Here is a 12,666-nt window from a genome sequence, read left to right as displayed (position 1 = left end):
ACCTAAACACGATACTGGTATAAACTTGAGATTTTGCTAATAAACTTAGGATACAACAAGTATATACGGCCGTAAGTTCGGCCAGGCCGAAGCTTATGTACCCTCCATCATGGATTGCGTAGAAACTTCTTCTACACACTGCCATCCAGAATCGAATTACTTAAGTTGCGGTAACGCTTGCCGATGGCAAGGTATCTTAAAACCTCCTAACACCATCTTCTAAATTGTATGTAAGTCCATACGTGGTATATATCAAATCAAAAAACATCGATCCAATACGTATATAATTCAGTTTGACAAAGTAGACATAAAATTTTGACAAAATTTTCTATAGAAATAAAAATTTTGACAAAATTTTCTATAGAAAGAAAATTTAGACAAAAATTTCTACAGAAATACAATTTTAACAAAATTTTCTATAGAAATAAAATCTTGGTAGATTATTTTTGGCTCGAGTGGCAACCATGATTATGAACCGAATAAAATTTGAACAAAATCTTCTATAGAAATACAATTTTGACAAAATTTTCTATAGAAATAAAATTTTGACAATGATGAAAATTTTATTATGAACCGAATAAAATTTTAACAAAATTTTCTCTAGAAATAAAATTTTCTATAGAAATAAAATTTTGGTAGATTATTTTTGGCTCTAGTGGCCACCATGATTATGAACCGATATGGACCAATTTTTGAAAGATTGGACCAATTTTGGTATGGTTGTTAGCGACCATATACTAACACCACGTTCCTAATTTGAAACGGATCGGATGAATGTTGCTCCTCCAAGAGGCTCCGGAGGTCAAATCTGGAGAACGTTTTATATGGGGGCTATATATAATTATGGACCGATATGGACCAATTCTGCCACGGTTGTTAAAGATCCTATACTAACACCATGTTCCAAATTACAACCGGATTGGTTGAAATTTGCTTCTCTTTGAGGCTCCGCAACCCAAATCTGGGGATCGGTTTATAATGGCGCTATATATAATTATGGACCGATGTGGACCAATTTTTGTACGGTTGTTAGAGACCATATACGAATACCATGTACCAAATTTCAGCCGGATCGGATGCAATTGCTTCTCTTTGAGCCTTCGCAAGCCAAATCTGGAGATCGGTTTATATGGGGTCTATATATAATTATTGACCGATGTGGACCAATTATTGCATGGTTGTTAGAGACCATATACCAACATCATGTACCAAATTTCAGCCGGATCGGATGAAATTTGCTTCTCTTTGAGGATCCGCAAGCCAAATCTGGGGATCGGTTTATATGGGGGCTATATATAATTATGAACCGATGTGTGGCTATATATAAGACACCGTGATATTTTCGCATATTTCAACATTGGATTGCGTTAATTTCTTCGAACTCAAGCTTTGCCTTACAGAAAAAACTGGGGTGTTGTCCCAATATTATTAATTTGCTATAGGAATAGTTTCTTTAAAAAAATTACAAAATTTTAGTCCTACAGAAAACTTTTTCAATTTTTTTCTATAGAAAAATTTTTATAATTTTATATTTAAGGAATTTGTTAAAAAAATTTTTGCCAACATTTTAATTTTATAACAATTTTATTTCTATAAAATTTTCTCTCAAAATTTTGCCAAAGTTTTGAACAAGAGAATATTTTGTCAAAATTCTATTTCTATAAAAAATTTTTCCAAAATTTCAATTCTCTAGAAAATTTTATCAATATTTTTATATAGACAATTTTGCCAAAATTTTATTTCTACAGAAAATTATGTTAAATTTTATTTCCATTAAAAATTTTGCCAAAATTTTATTTCCATAGAAAATTTTGCCAAAATTTTAGTTTTACAGAAAATTTTGCACAAAACTTTCTATAGAAAATTTTGCCAAAATTTTATTTCTGTGGAAAATTTTGAAAAAAAGTCTGTATCATTGAAAAATTTAGCCAATATTTTATTTTTATATAATATTTTAAGTTTTAATTATATTAATAATTTCGCCAACATTTTATTTTTATAGGAAATTTTGACAGAATTTTTTTGAAGAGAAAATTTTCCAAGATTTTATTTCTACAGAAAAATTTTGCCAACATTGTATTTCTAAACAAAATTTTGTCAAGATTTTAGCTCTATAGAAAATTTTCAAAAACTTTATTTCTATAGAAAATTTTGCCAAAATTTTAATTCTATAGAAAATTTTGTCACCATTCTTATACCCTGCACCACACTGTCTAAGAGAAGCAAACTTCATCCGATCCGGTTGAAATTTAGTACGTTGGTCCATAAATTGGTCCATATCGGTCCATAATTATATATAGCCCCATATAAACCGATCCCCAGATTTGACCTCCGAAGCCTCTTGCAGGAACAAACTTCATCTGATCCGGTTGAAATTTGGAACGTGGTGTTAGTATGTGGTCTCTAACTAACACGCAAGAATTGGTCCATATCGGTCCATAATTATATATAGACCCCATATAAATCGATCCCCAGATTTGACCTCCGAAACCTGTTGGAGGAGCAAAATTCATCCGATTCGGTTGAAATTTGGTACGTTGTGTTAGTATATGGTTTCAAACAACCATGAAAAAATTGGTCTATATCGGTCCATTATTATATATAGCCCCCATATAAACCGTTCCCCAGATTTGATCTCCGGAGCCTCTTGGAGAAGCAAAATTCATCCGATCCGGTTGAAATTTGGAACGTGGTGTTAGTATATGGCCGCTAATAACCATGCCAAAATTGGTCCATATCGGTCTATAGTTATATATAGCCGATCCCCAATCACACAAAAATTGGTCCCTATCGGTTCATAATCATGGTTGCCACTCGACCCAAAAATAATCTACCAAAATTTTATTTCTATAGAAAATGTTGTCAAAACTTTATTTCTATAGAACATTTGGGCAAAATTTTATTTCTATAGAACATTTGGGCAAAATTTTATTTCTATAGAGAATGTTGTCAAAATTTTAATTCTATTGAAAATTTTGTCAAAATTTTATTTCTATAGAAAATTTTGTCAAAATTTTATTTCTATAGAAAATTTTGTCAACATTTTGTTTCTATAGAAAATTTTGTCAAAATTTTATTTCTATAGAAAATTTTGGCAAAATTTTATTTCTATAGAAAATTTTGTCAAAATTTTATATCTATAGAAAATTTTTTCAAAATTTTATTTCTATAGAAAATTTTGTCAAAATTTTATTTCTATAGAAAATTTTGTCAAAATTTTATTTCTATAAAAATTTTTGTCAAAATTTTATTTCTATAGAAAATTTTGTCAAAATTTTATTTCTTTAGAAAATTTTGTCAAAATTTTATTTCTATAAACAATTTTTCAAAATTTTATTTCTATAGCAATTTTTATCAAAATATTTTCCTATAGAAAATTTTGTCAACATTTTGTTTCTATAACAAATTTTGTCAAAATTTTATTTCTATAGAAAATTTTGTAAAAATTTTATTTCTATAGAAAATTTTGTCAAACTTTTATTTCTATAGAAAATTTTGTCAAAATTTTATTTCTATAGAAAATTTTGTCAAAATTTTATTTCTATAGAAAATTTTGTCAAAAATTTTCACTTTTGCAAAGTTGCCTAAAGATTGCTTCAGATTTTAATGTTTTCCATAGTTTTTTACTAACATTTTGTTCCACCCCTGGACATGAGCCGACTTAAATTTTAAGTATACATAAGTCCAAAAAATTTTGTCCAAATCGAGTCAGATTTAAATATATGTATATGGGAACATAAAGTTTATATATAGCACCCAACACGGATTTGATATGGTATCGAAAATGTGGATCTACTTGTGGTGCAGTGTATAATATAGTCGGCCCCGCCCTTTCTTGATTTCTATAGAAAATTTTGTCAAATTTTATTTTTATCAAATATGTTGCCAAAATTTTATATTTATAGAAATTCTTGCAAAATTTTCTTTCTATGAAAGATCCATATACCAAAATTGTATTTGCAAAAAAAAAAAATTGCCAAAGTTTTAGTTTATAAATTTAAAAAATCGTTAACTCGAAAAGTCGACTTTTTTATGCAGATTACAATCTCTAATACCTACTTATTTCCAATTCATTAACAACAAAAACTTTTGTAGAAATGGAAACCTATGCTATAAGCTCCCCTATCCTCTGTAAAACTTCACACTATGCCAAAGGCAATTTAGTTTGCAATTCAGCCATTCTCCACTTGATGTCAATTCATTCTCGGATATATTCTTCACATACACTAATGTCACTTAACCTCATTTCAAAGTTCTTTACAAAAATATCATCCATTGACACAGGATTGCAGGAATCAACCGCATAAAAGCAGCAAATCACAACTGCACTTAACTACAATTTTTATAGGTTCCTGCTGGGTTTTAGGAAGGGGGCGGTGGCTGTTTTGCTTGGATTTTAGCCAGAACATCTACTCTACTGTATCGCCCCCATAGAGTTCATTAAGTCATCACTGGATGAGTGTGAATATACTTTGAATGGTTGACAGTATTTACATCCGTTGCCATCGTCTAGTTATCTCTAACACCCTGCTATGTTTGTCATTCATTGGGATGTTGAGCCGGGAATTATTGTAGTTAGAGAGTAGTATTAAGTAACACTAACACCAGAGAAGGAAGTTAACGAGTCCTGGAACTATGTAGCTAGCTATTCCTTTGGTTAACTAGAACTCAAACAAGTGTAATTTAGATGAGACGAAAACAAAAATAACAACAATAAATGTGAAACAAAGATTTATTTCTTTGCTTTCATTGAAAAACTTTCAATGGCTTGTGATTAGCAACGGTGCCAGAGATGAAATTGTGATAGACATGAATATTCTGAGGGTGTTTTAAAGATGCAGGGATTTGAATCGTTTAAAGGGAAGTAGGATACGTTAGCGGTCGCTGTAATAATATATTAATGCTGCTGAGAAAAAAAAATCGTAAAATATACCACAATACTTTTTTTACGTCATATGAAAATACATTTCTTTAAATTCGTTAAAATCCTTAAGGTCTAGAAGAAATATTGATTCGCTAATATTTTTTCATGATATTATTAACTCTTCAGTTGAATGTCCTGAATTGTCACACTATATTAAATTTAATACACCACGACGCTCTCCATGTTATTACTTTCTGTTACATATTGATACAAATTTTTCTTCTTATGTGCTAATGAATCAATAAGGCTACTTAATTATTTATATGAAATTGTAGATTTTACTCTCTCTCTCTCTCTCTCTCTCTAAAGAGAAATTGAAAAAAGACATTGTATTAATTAATAATTAATGGATGATAATTTATTTTAGAGCACAGTCTGTAGGAATGTGTATCTCATAAACTAAATAAAATGTCAGTTACAATTTTTATAAAAACAAGTGTATACAGCAGTAAGTTCGGCCGGGCCGAATCTTAAATACCCACCACCATGAATCAAATATTAGGGTTTCCTTTGAAATTTCATTTATCCCGAAGATAAATGTAAAGATTTTACCGATGAAGACTATATCAGATTCTGGATTTATAAGAACAATTTTTGTTTGAGTTTTAGAGGAATCATTAACATCTCTTGTAATTGTGCAAGAACATTATAAAATAACGTCTTGATTTGAAATCTTAAATCTGTAGATTTTCACACGAGAAATAAAATCTGGAAATTTTACATTGAGTTTCAAGCCATTTTCATGATCAGTGCGCATTCTATATGGAGGCATTACCAAATGGACCGCTAAAAACTTAATCCGATACACGTTTTCGTGAGCCTAAAATACCAGAATATTTACAATTTCCGGCAAATCGGATAAAAACTACGGTTTATAGAAACCCAAGAAGTTAAATCGGGACATCGTTCTTATGGGGGATATACTAAAATATGGACCGATACTCACCGTTCTCGGCACACCTCTTCATTGCCCGAAAGTACCTCTCGATTTCCAATTTCAGGCAAATTGGATAAAAACTACGGTTTCTATAATCCCAAGAAATAATATCGGCAGATCGGTCTATATGGGGGCTATACCAAAACATGGGCCGATACTCACCATTTTTGGCACACCTCTTTATGGTCCTAAAATACCTCGAGATTTCCATTTTCAGGCAAATTGGATAAAAACTACGGTTTCTATAATCCCAAGAAGTAAAATCAGGAGATCGGTCTATATGGGGGCTATACCAAAACATTGACCGATACTCACCATTTTTGGCACACCTATTTATGATCATAAAATACCTCTAGTTTTTCTGATTCAATCACTCAATTAATTGACCCAAATAAATTTTTAATTGAAATGTCTTCAATCACAGAAATGATAGTATCAATTAAAAAACAAGTAAGGAAAGTCTAAAGTCGGGCGGGGCCGACTATATTATACCCTGCACCACTTTGTAGATCTAAATTTTCGATACCATATCACATCCGTCAAATGTGTTGGGGGCTACATATAAAGATTTGTCCCAAATACATACATTTAAATATCACTCGATCTGGACAGAATTTGATAGACTTCTACAAATCTATAGACTCAACATTTAAGTCGGCTAATGCACTAGGATGGAACACAATGTTAGTTAAAAACAAGTATATACAGCAGTAAGTTCGGCCGGGCCGAATCTTAAATACCCACCACCATGAACCAAATATTAGGGTTTCTTTTGAAATTTCAGGAGGGCTTGAGTACACTTCCCGAAGATAAATTTAAAGATTTCACCTATGAGGACTATATCATATTCTGGATTTATAAGAACCATTTTTGTTTGAGTTTTATAGGAATCATTAAGATCTCTTGTAAGTGTGCAAGAAAATTATAAAATAACGTCTTGATTCGAAATCTTAAATCTGTAGAAGTAAAATCTGGAAATTTTGCATTCAGTTTCAAGCAATTTTCATGATCAGTGCGCCTTCTATACCCTCAAGAAGTGAAATCGGTCTATATGGAGGCATTTCCAAATGGACCGATAAAAACTTAATCCGACACACGTTTTTGTGAGCCTAAAATATCAGAATATTTACAATTTCAGGTAAATCGGATAAAAACGACGGTTTCTAGAAACCCAAGGAGTTAAATCGGGAGATCGTTATTATGGGGGCTATACTAAAATATGGACCGATACTCAGCGTTTTCGGCACACCTCTTTATAGCCCGAAATTACCACTAGATTTCCTATTTCAGGCAAATAGGATAAAAACTTCGGATTCTAGAAGCCCAAGAAGTAAAATCGGAATATCGGTCTATATGGGGGCTATACCAAAACATGGACCGATACTCACCATTTGTGGCACACCTCTTTATGGTCCTAAAATATCTATAAATTTCCAATTGCAGACAAACTGTATATAAACTACGGATTCTATAAACCCAAGATGTAAAATCGGGAGATCGGTCTATATGGGGGCTATTCCAAAACATGGAACGATACGGACCATTTTCGGCACACCTATTGATGGTCCTCAAGTACCTCTCGATTTCCAATTTCAGGTAAATTGGATAAAAACTGCGGTTTCTATAAGCCCAAGAAGTAAAATCGGAAGATCGGTCTATATGGGGGCTATACCAAAATATGGACCGATTCTCACCATTTTTGGCAAACCTCTTTATGGTCATAAAATACTTCTAGATTTAAAATTTCAGGCAAATTGGATTAAAACTACGAGTTCTATAAGCCCAAGACCCCAAATCGGGAGGTCGGTTTATATGGGGACTATATCAAAACCTGGACCGATATAGCCCATCTTCGAACTAGACCTGCCTGCAGACAAAATACGAGTTTGTACAAAAATTCAGCACGATTGCTTCATTATTGAAGACTGTAGCGTGATTACAACAGACAGACAGACAGACAGACAGACAGACAGACAGACAGACAGACGGACAGACGGACATCGTTATATCGTCTTAGAATTTCTCCCTGATCAAGAATATATATACTTTATATATTCGAAAATCGATATTTCGATGTGTTACAAACGGAATGACAAACTTATTATACCCCCATCACCATTCTGTGGTGGTGGGTATAAAAATGTTGTACATTTTTTATAGGGGCGTTCTTCTATTTGGAAAATCATGCAGCTTTCAGCCAACCCTCTATCTGTACAATGAAAATATATTGTCGCGAGTTTTCTTGTCCTCAAAATACGAATTCTACTTTTGCTTAACATAGAAGACATATTTCTTTCATGTAAAACGGATCTGCCATTTCGACTATTGGGATAAAATTTTGAAGGCGTTTTAGGAGTTCAACCAAACCTTTTGGTTGAACTCAGACTTTTTTATACCCTCCACCATAGGACGAGGGTATATTAACTTTGTCATTCCGTTTGTAACACATCGAAATATTGCTCTAAGATCCCATAAAGTATATATATTCTGGGTCGTAGTGAAATTCTGAGTCGATCTGAGCATGTCCGTCCGTCCGTCCGTCTGTTAAAATCACGCTAACTTCCGAACGATACAAGCTATCGACTTGAAACTTGGCACAAGTAGTTGTTATTGATGTAGGTCGGATGGTATTGCCAATGGGCCATATCGGTCCACTTTTACGTATAGCCCCCATATAAACGGAAAGAGAAGCAAATTTCAACCGATCCGGCTGAAATTTGGTACATGGTGTTAGTATATGGTCTCTAACAACCATGCAAAAATTGGTCCACATCGGTCCGTAATTATATATAGCCCCCATATAAACCGATCCCCCGATTTGGTTTGCGAGGCATCTAAGAGAAGCAAATTTCATCCGATCCGGCTAAAATTTGGTACATGGTGTCAGTATATGGTCTCTAACAACCATGCAAAAATTGGTCCACATCGCTCCATAACTAAATATAGCCCCCATATAAACCGATCCCCCGATTTGGCTTGCAAGGCCTCTAAGAGAAGCAAATTTCATCCGATCCGGCTGAAATTTGGTACATAGTGTAAGTATATGGTCTCTAACAACCATGCAAAAATTGGTCCACATCGGTCCATAATTATATATAGCCCCAAAATTCATGTGATTCAGTTGAAATTTGGTACGTGGTGTTAATATATGGCCTCAAACTCCCATGCAAAAATTGGTCGAAATCGGTCCATAATTATATATAGGCCCCATATAAACCGATCCCCAGATTTGACCTCCAGAACCCCTTGGAAGAGCAAAATTCTTCCCATTCGGTTGAAATTCTGTACGTGATGTTAGTACACTGGTAGAGAAAGTTTCGTTATATTAATGAAATGTGTCATTAAAATTGAGCCATTGAAACAAATTCATTGATATAACGAAATTTTTCGTTATTATAACGAATTTTCTGTTATTCAACGAAACGTTTTGTACTATTAACGAACATTTTCATTGTCTTAATGAAAATTTTTCGTTGTATCAATGAACAATTTTCGTTGGCTCAATTTTAATGAAATTTTCTTTGTGTGTATATGGTATCCAACAACCATGCAGGAATTGGTTCCTATCAGCCCATAATTATATATAGCTCCCATATAAACCGATCCCCAGATTTGACCTCCGGTGCCTTTAGGAGAAGCAAAATTCATCCGATCTGTTTGAAATTTGGTACGTTGTGATCGTATATGATATTTAACAACCAACGTTTGAAAAACGTAATTATATATAGCCCTCATATAGACCGATCGCCAGATATTGCTTACGGATCCTCTTTTAGGAGTAAAATTCGTCCATGAAAAAATTAGTAAATATCGGTCCTTAATTATATGTAGCCCACATATAAACCGATCCCCAGATTTGGCTTTCGAAGCTTCTGGGGCAGCAAATTTTATATGATTTAGTGGAAATTTTTTATGTTATGTTAGTATATGGCCAGTAACCATAAGATCGCCAGCTTTTAGATGTTGAGCATCCTGGATAAGCAATTTTTTATTTGATCTTGCTAAAATTTGGTACTAATTGAACAAAAATTGATCTATATTTTCATAATTGTATATAGCCCCCTTATAAACCGACCCCCACATTTCACTTCTGGCTCTCTAATTTTTACGCAAAAATTTATGTCGGTTCGTAATTATTTATAGACTCCCCTATTTATACCGGCCCAGAACTGATTTATATAGGTATTTAAACTTCCATTTTTGTCTAATATATACCCCGAATGGATGACATCCATCGATTTTAGATGACAGTCCTTAGCGGAAGTTTCTGCGCAATCCACGGTGGAGGGTACATTAGATTCGGCCAGGCCGAACTTACGGCCATATATACTTGTTTAGCCTCAACCTTACTCTTCCAAATCACCATGGTGAAAAGTCCCCCAGATTGAGATCCGGACATTAGAGTCACTATTAGGCGGTAGAAATGAATCCAGGAATCGTCACTTATAGTTGACGGGTGCGGAATGCGATGCGATTCAATACATTTTGTCCATAATATTCTGCATTTTTTGTAACCCCATGGTCCAGGAATAAAGGCGTGGAGCGACCTTCAACCGTTACGGCGGCCCACATCCTTACCGTTGGCGGCGCTTGCGTCTGGTGGTCACTCATTTTCATCCGACCTATTTGGCAAGTAATCCCGATCATTTTGTATGTTAACATAGTGCTTAATTTTGAATGGCTTCTCATCATAAAACCCAAATTAATTAACTGCCAAACCTTCATGCAAGCAAAGCAATTGTGAAATATACCACAAACCCCAATTTGGGGTCTCGGGCTTCTAGAAACTGTAGTTTTTATCTAATTTGTCTATAATTGGAAATCTGGAAGTATTTTTGAGCCACAAATCTCTGTATCGAATATGGTGTGTATCGGCCGATGTTTTGGTATAGCCCCTCTATATAGACTAGTTTCCCGATTTGACTACACGCAAAGAAAAAAAAACGTTTGAAAAACGTGTACCGAAAACGTTTTTCTTTTGTTAGAGTTTTTTGAATTGCTTCGAAAAGTATACACTTTTATCACCAAAAATATTCGTTTGTTACAAAATTTTTATTTTTTCAATAAAAAAAAAAGTTATTTTTGAACCAACAACACAGTCCATTTCGTTTATATCAACCACTGTTCTTTTCTGACTTTAGGTTTTTAATAAGACACATTTTACAGTTCATAGTAAAAATTTAATATAGTAGAATGTAATGTTGAACATTTTTTCGGAATCTTCCGACCATATCTGTAATATATGTAAAAAAAAAAAATTTGGTCGAAGCAGGGATCGAACCCACGACCCTTGGCATGCAAGTCGGACGTAGCAACCACTGCTCCACGGTGTCCAACTAAATGTATTTTTCTGTTAAATAAACTTTGTTTAATCGGCTCGTGAGCGCCGCAAGCTATGCTATATAAATATAACTTATATGGGTAATTGTCTACTGATGACAATAACGGCTACATAGCTCAGTGGATAGTGTGTTGGCTTACAAATTGCATGGTCCGCGGTTCGATTCTCCGTCCAGGCGAAAGGTAAAAAAAAAAAATAAAAAATTATAATATCGTTTCTTCTACATTGTTTGTATTACAGAAAAAAGTGCAAAGAACAAAAAAACTTCGGGGAAGTGAGAAAGACATGAGGGAAAATGCAATTAGCCAGAAAAAAAAATGTTTTTCAGTTAGTCTTTATGAAATTGTTTTTACATCCTGGAAAAGAATAAACGTTTATCACAAAAAGTATATACCAAATACACTTCCTTTCAACGAAAAGCAAGGAAACGAACTTTGTTTGTCTAAAATTTCGTTTGGGAGGAAAGAATTATTTTTTTGCGTGTTATTATTACATACGTGTTTCGAATGTAGTTTTTAGAAGTTCATTTTTTTGTAAAGCCTCCATGTAGATTGGTCTCCCAATTTAATTTCTTGAGGGGATAGAGGACTCACTGGTTATCCATATTCCAATAATGGGGATACGCAGAATTTTGAGTTTAACTCACGAAATTGAAATTCCTCCAAATTGAAATTCCTCCAAATCAAATTGAAGTTCCTCCAACAATTACACAAAAATGGTTCTTATAAATCCAGAAATGGATGTTGACTCCATATGTGGAATTTTTTAATTAATCTTCGGGAAGCGTATCATTTGAGCCGATCTTCTTCAGATAGTATGTTTCATAGAATCTAAATTTTATATATATATCTTACGAGCAACCCACTACAAGAAGGGACTTTCAGTGGAAACTATTATATTTGATTTGGGGTGGTGGAAATTTAAGATTTGGCCCGGCGGAACTTACTGTTCAAATTCAAGTTTCAATAGGTGTTTTAAAAAAGTGGACAAAATTTACCCTATCATGTTTAATTTTATATTTCTCATTTTAATTTATCATACATGCCTATTTTGTGTGCTGCATAACTAATTGCCAATTTCTAGGTAATTGCTTCTCTGGGTACTCAATAGCAGACATCCCATTGACTAAACCAAATTAACCCATATAATAAAAGAGCACATAATTCTACATTTAAATTTAATTCATTCACAATAGGTAAATGAACCTCATATTTTACTCGCATAAAATACAAAAAAAAGAAAAAAAAAACAAAGACTGAATTCAAGTCAAACACTTGACTGGGGCTGGTTGTCATAGATAACACAAAAGCCCTCATGTTGACATACATCCTTTGACCCTATGGCCCGAAAGGTTAAAAGATGTCAACAACAACAACACGGCCAACAAAAAACATCTCATACTACAAATTCCATAGAAACAAATCTGTTGAGGACAAGTGTTTACCTAAGGATATGCCAACAATG

At 33.4% G+C, this 12,666-nt stretch overlaps 1 protein-coding gene across 1 annotated transcript in view; it reads left to right on the top strand.

Moving 5' to 3' along the window:
* The window catches only part of wry (delta and Notch-like EGF repeat containing weary), a 333,478-nt gene that overhangs the window by 234,753 nt on the left and 86,059 nt on the right, over positions 1-12,666 (top strand). The gene's annotated exons all lie outside the window — the stretch shown is intronic.

Source organism: Haematobia irritans, chromosome 2 (genome assembly GCF_050003625.1).
Source record: "Haematobia irritans isolate KBUSLIRL chromosome 2, ASM5000362v1, whole genome shotgun sequence".
In the NCBI taxonomy this organism is placed as follows: domain Eukaryota; kingdom Metazoa; phylum Arthropoda; class Insecta; order Diptera; family Muscidae; genus Haematobia; species Haematobia irritans.
The sequence above is the reverse complement of the archived record's forward strand: the minus strand, read 5'-3'. Positions and strand labels throughout refer to the sequence as shown.